Genomic DNA, 6,135 nt, shown 5'->3' with positions numbered 1-6,135 from the left:
TAAATATAAAAGTCACAATGCCGACTTAAGTACAAGAAAACTGTCTCTTCTTACTGTCTATGATTTAAACCATTCATGTGACACTAGTTATAGATTCCGATGCTTTACTTCAGGTTTAATGTATCCCTCTGACCTTCTTATTGACGATGAATCACAGAAATTGCTTCGGAATTAAATACAAAAGGCACAATGCCGACTTAAGTACAAGAAAACTGACTCTTCTTACTGACTATGCTTTGATCCGCTCCTGTGACACTAGTTATAGATTCCGATGCTTCACTTCAGTTTACTGTATCCCTCTGACCTTCTTATTGACGATGAAACACAGAAATTTCATCGGTATTATATACAAAAGGCATAATGCCGACTTAAGTACAAGAAAACTGACTCTTCTTACTGTCTATGTTTTAGACCATTCATGTGACACTAGTTATAGATTCCGATGCTTTACTCCAGGTGTACTGTATCCCTCTGAACTTCTCATTGACGATGAATCACAGAAATTGCTTCGGAACTAAATACAAAAGGCACAATGCCGACTTAAGTACAAGATAACTCACTCTTCGTTCAGTCTATGCTTTGATCCATTCCTGTGACACTAGTTATAGATTCCGATGCTTCACTTCAGGTTTACTGTATCCCTCTGACCTTCTTATTGACGATGAAACACAGAAATTGCATCGGAATTAAATGCAAAAGGCACATTGCCGACTTAAGTACAAGAAAACTGACTCTTCTTACTGTCTATGATTTGAACCATTCATGTGACACAAGTTATAGATTCCGATGCTTCACCTCATTTTTACTGTATCCCTCAGACCTTCTTATTGACGATGAAACACAGAAATTGCATGGGAATTAAATACAAAAGCACATTGCCGACTTAAGTACAAGAAAACTAACTCTTCCTACTGTCTATGTTTGAACCATTCCTGTGTCACTAGTTATAGATTCCGATGCTTCACTTCAGGTTAACTGTATCCCTCTGACCTTCTTATTGACGATGAAACACAGAAATTGCATCGGAATTAAATACAAAACGCACAATGCCGAATTAAGTACAAGAAAACTGACACTTCTTACTCTCTATGTTTTGAACCATTCATGTGACACTATTTATAGATTCCGATTCTTCACTTCAGGGTTACTGTATCACTCTGACCTTCTTATTGACGATGAAACACAGAAATTGCAACGGAATAAAATACAAAAGTCACAATACCGACTTATGTACAGGAAAACTGACTCTTCTTACTGTCTATGTTTGAACCATTCATGTGACACTAGTTATAGATTACGATGCTTCACTTCAGGTTTACTGTATCCCTCTGACCTTCTTGTTGATGATGAAACACAGATATTGCACCGAAATTTAATACAAATGGCACAATGACGACTTAAGTACAAGAAAACGGACTCTTCATACTGTCTATGTTTTGAACCATCCGTGTGACACTATTTATAGATTCCGATGCTTCACTTCAGGTTAACTGTATTCCTCTGACCTTCTTATTGACGATGAAACACAGAAATTGCGTCGGAATTAAATACAAACGGCACAATGCCGACTTAAGTACAAGTAAACTGACTCTTCTTTCTGTCTATGCTTTGAACCATTCCTGTGACACTAGTCATAGATTCCGATGCTTTACTCCTGGTGTACTGTATCCCTTTGACCTTCTCATTGACGATGAATCAAAGAAATTGCTTCGGAACTAGATACAAAAGGCACAATGCCGACTTAAGTACAAGATAACTGACTCTTCTTTCAGTCTATGCTTTGATCCACTCCTGTGACACTAGTTATAGATTCCGATACTTCACTTCAGGTTTAAGGTATCCCTCTGACCTTCTTATTGACGATGAAACACAGAAATAGCATCGTAATTAAATACAAAGGCACAATGCCGACTTAAGTACAAGATAACTGACTCATCTTACTGTCTATGCTTTGAACCATTCATGTGACACTAGTTATAGATTCCGATGCTTCACTTTAGGTTACTGTATCCCTCTGCCTTCTTATTGACGATGAAACACAGAAATTGCATCGGAATTAAATACAAAAGGCACAATGCCGACTTAAGTACAAGAAAACTGACTCTTCTTACTGTCTATGATTTGAACCATTCATGTGACACTAGTTATAGATTCCGATGCTTCACCTCAGGTTTACTGTATCCCTCAGACCTTCTTATTGACGATGAAACACAGAATTTGCATGGGAATTAAATACAAAAGGCACAATGCCGACTTAAGTACAAGAAAACTAACTCTTCCTACTGTCTATATTTTGAACCATTCCTGTGACACTAGTTATAGATTCCGATGCTTCACTTCAGGTTAATTGTATCCCTCTGACCTTCTTACTGACGATGAAACACAGAAATTGCATCGGAATTAAATACAAAAGGCACAATGCCGACTGAAGTACATAAAAAACTGACTCTTCTTACTGTCTATGATTTGAACCATTCATGTGACACTAGTTATAGATTCCGATGCTTCACCTCATGTTTACTGTATCCCTCAGACCTTCTTATTGACGATGAAACACAGAAATTGCATGGGAATTTAATACAAAAGGCACAATGCCGACTTAAGTACAAGAAAACTAACTCTTCTTACTCTCTATGTTTTGAACCATTCCTGTGACACTAGTTATAGATTCCGATGCTTCACTTCAGATTTACTGTATCCCTCGGACCTTCGTATTGACGATGAAACACAGAAATTGCATTGGAATTAAATACAAAACGCACAATGCCGACTTAAGTAGATGGAAACTGACTCTTCTTACTGCCTATGTTTTGAACCATTCCTGTGACACTAGTTATAGATTCCGATGCTTCACTTCAGGTTTACTGTATTACTCTGACCTTCTTATTGACGATGAAACACAGAAATTGCATCGGAATTAAATACAAAAGGCACAATCCCGACTTAAGTACAAGATAACTGACCCTAATTACTGTCTATGTTATGAACCATTCATGTGGCACTAAAATTAGATTCCGATGCTTCACTTTAGGTATACTGTATCCCTCTGACCTTCTTATTGACGATGAAACACAGAAATTGCATCGGAATTAAATTCAAAAGGCACAATGCCGACTTAAGTAAAAGAAAACTGACTATAGTCGGTAAGAAGCGTCAGTCTTCCTGTAGTTAAGTCGGCATTGTGCCTTTTCTATTTAATTCCGATGCAATTTCTATGTTTCATCGTCAATAAGAAGGGCAGAGGGATACAGTAAACCTGAAGTGAAGCATCGGAATCTATAAGTGGTGTCACAGGAATGGTTCAAACAAAGTCAGTAAGAAGAGTCAGTCTTCTTGTACTTAAGTCGGCATTGTGCCTTTTGTATTTAATTCCGATGCAATTTCTGTGTTTCATCGTCAATAAGAAGGTCCAAGGGATACAGTAAACCTGAAGTGAGGCATCGGAATCTATAACTAGTGTCACAGGAATGGTTCAAAACATAGCCAGTAAGAAAAGTCAGTCTTCTTGTACTTAAGTCGGCATTGTGCCTTTTCTATTTAATTCCGATGTAATTTCTGTGTTTCATCGTCAATAAGTAGGTCAGAGGGATACAGTAAACCTGAAGTCAAGCACCAGAATCTATAACTAGTGTGACAGGAATGGTTCAAAACATAGTCAGTAAGAAGAGTAGTCTTCTTGTACTTTTTCGGCATTGTGCCTTTTTACTTAATTACGATGCAATTTCTGTGTTTCATTGTCAATAAGAGGGTCCAAGGGATACAGTAAACCTGAAATGAAGCATCGGAATCCATGACTAGTGTCACAGGAATGGTTCAAATCATAGTCAGTAAGAAGAGTCAGTCTTCTTGTACATAAGACGGCATTGTGATTTTTCTATTTAATTCCGATGCAATTTCTGTGTTTCATTGTCGATAAGAAGGTCAGAGGGATACAGTAAACCTGAAGTGAAGCATCGGAATCTATAACTAGAGTAACAGGAATGGTTCAAAACATAGTCAGTAAGAAGAGTCAATCTTCTTGTACTTAAGTCGGCATTGTGCCTTTTCTATTTACTTCCGATGCAAATTCTGTGTTTTATCGTCAATAAGAAGGTCACAGGGATGCAGTAAATCTGAAGTGAAGCATCGGAATCTATAACTAGGGTCACAGGAATGGTTCAAAACATAGACAATAGAAAGAGTCAGTCTTCTTGTACTTAAGTCGGCATTGTGCCTTTTGTATTTAATTCCGATGCAATTTCTGTGTTTCATCGTCAATAAGAAAGCCATAGGGATACAGTAAACCTGAAGTGAAGCATCAGAATCCATAACTAGTGTCACAGGATTGGTTCAAATCATAGACAGTAAGAATAGTCAGTCTACTTGTAGTTAATCGGCATTGTGCCTTTTGTATTTAATTCCGACGTAATTTCTGTGTTTCATCGTCAATAAGAAGGTCCAAGGGATGCAGTACACCTGAAGTGAAGAATCGGTATCTATAACTAGTGTCACAGGAATGTTTCAAACATAGACAGTAAGAAGATTCAGTCCTCTTGTACTTAAGTCGGCATTGTGATTTTGTATCTAATTCCGATGCAATTTCTGTGTTTCATCGACAATAAGAAGGTCAGATGGATACAGTAAACCTGAAGTGAAGCATCGGAATCTATAACTAGTGTCACAGGAGTGGTTCAAAACATAGACAGTAGGAAGAGTCACTCTTCTTGTACTTAATTCGGCATTGTGCCTTTTCTATTTAATTCCGATGCAATTTCTGTGTTTCGTCGTCAATAAGAAGGTCCAAGGGATACAGTAAACCTGAAGTGAAGCATCGGAATCAATAACTAGTGTCACAGGAATGGTTCAAAACATAGATAGTAATATGAGTCAGTCTTCTTGTACATAAGTCGGCATTGTGCCTTTTGTATTTAATTCCGATGCAATTTCTGTGTTTCATCGTCAATAAGAAGGGCAGAGGGATACAGTAAACCTGAAGTGAAGCATCGGAATCTATAACTAGTGTCACCGGAACGGTTCAAAGCATAGACAGCAGGAAGAGTCATTCTTCTTGTACTTAAGTCGGCATTGAGCCGTTTCTATTTAATTCCGATGCAATTTCTGTGTTTCATTGTCGATAAGAAGGTCAGAGGGATACAGTAAACCTGAAGTGAAGCATCGGAGTCTATAACTAGTGGCACAGGAATGGTTCAAATCATAGTCAGTAAGAAGAGTCAGTCTTCTTGTACTTAAGTCGGCATTGTAATTTTTCTATTTAATTCCGATGCAATTTCTGTGTTTCATCGTCAATAAGAAGGTCAGAGGGATACAGTAAACCTGAAGTTAAGCATCGGAATGTATAACTAGTGTCACAGGAATCGTTCAAAATATAGACAGTAGAAAGAGTCAGTCTTCTTGTACTTGAGTTGGCATTGTGCATTTCGCATTTATTTCCGATGCAATTTCTGTGTTTCATCGTCTATACGTAGGTCAGAGGGATACAGTAAACCTGAAGTCAAGCATCGGAATCTATAACTAGTGTCACAGGAATGGTTCAAAACATAGACAGTAGGAAGAGTCAGTCTTCTTGTACTTAAGTCGGCATTGTGCCTTTTCTATTTAATTCCGATGCAATTTCTGTGTTTCGTCGTCAATAAGAAGGTCAGAGGGATACAGTAAACCTGAAGTGAAGCATCGGAATCATTAAGTGGTGTCACAGGAATGGTTCAAACAAAGTCAGTAAGAAGAGTCAGTCTTCTTGTACTTAAGTCGGCATTGTGCCTTTCGTATTTAATTCCGATGCAATTTCGGTGTTTCATCGTTAATAAGAAGGTCCAAGGGATACAGTAAACCTGAAGTGAAGCATCGGAATCTATAACTAGTGTCACAGGAATGGTTCAAAACATGGTCAGTAAGAAGAGTCAGTCTTCTTGTACTTAAGTCGGCATTGTGCCTTTTCTATTTAAATCCGATGCTATTTCTGTGTTTCGTCGTCAATAAGAAGGTCCAAGGGATACAGTAAACCTGAAGTGAAGCATCGGAATCTATAACTAGTGTCACAGGAATGGTTCAAAACATAGACAGTAGGAAGAGTCAGCCTTCTTGTACTTAAGTCGGCATTGTGCCTTTTCTATTTAATTCCGATGCAATTTCTGTGTT

This window comes from Schistocerca serialis, unplaced genomic scaffold, assembly GCF_023864345.2.
Source record: "Schistocerca serialis cubense isolate TAMUIC-IGC-003099 unplaced genomic scaffold, iqSchSeri2.2 HiC_scaffold_1417, whole genome shotgun sequence".
NCBI lineage: Eukaryota > Metazoa > Arthropoda > Insecta > Orthoptera > Acrididae > Schistocerca > Schistocerca serialis.
This window is presented reverse-complemented; position numbering follows the sequence as displayed.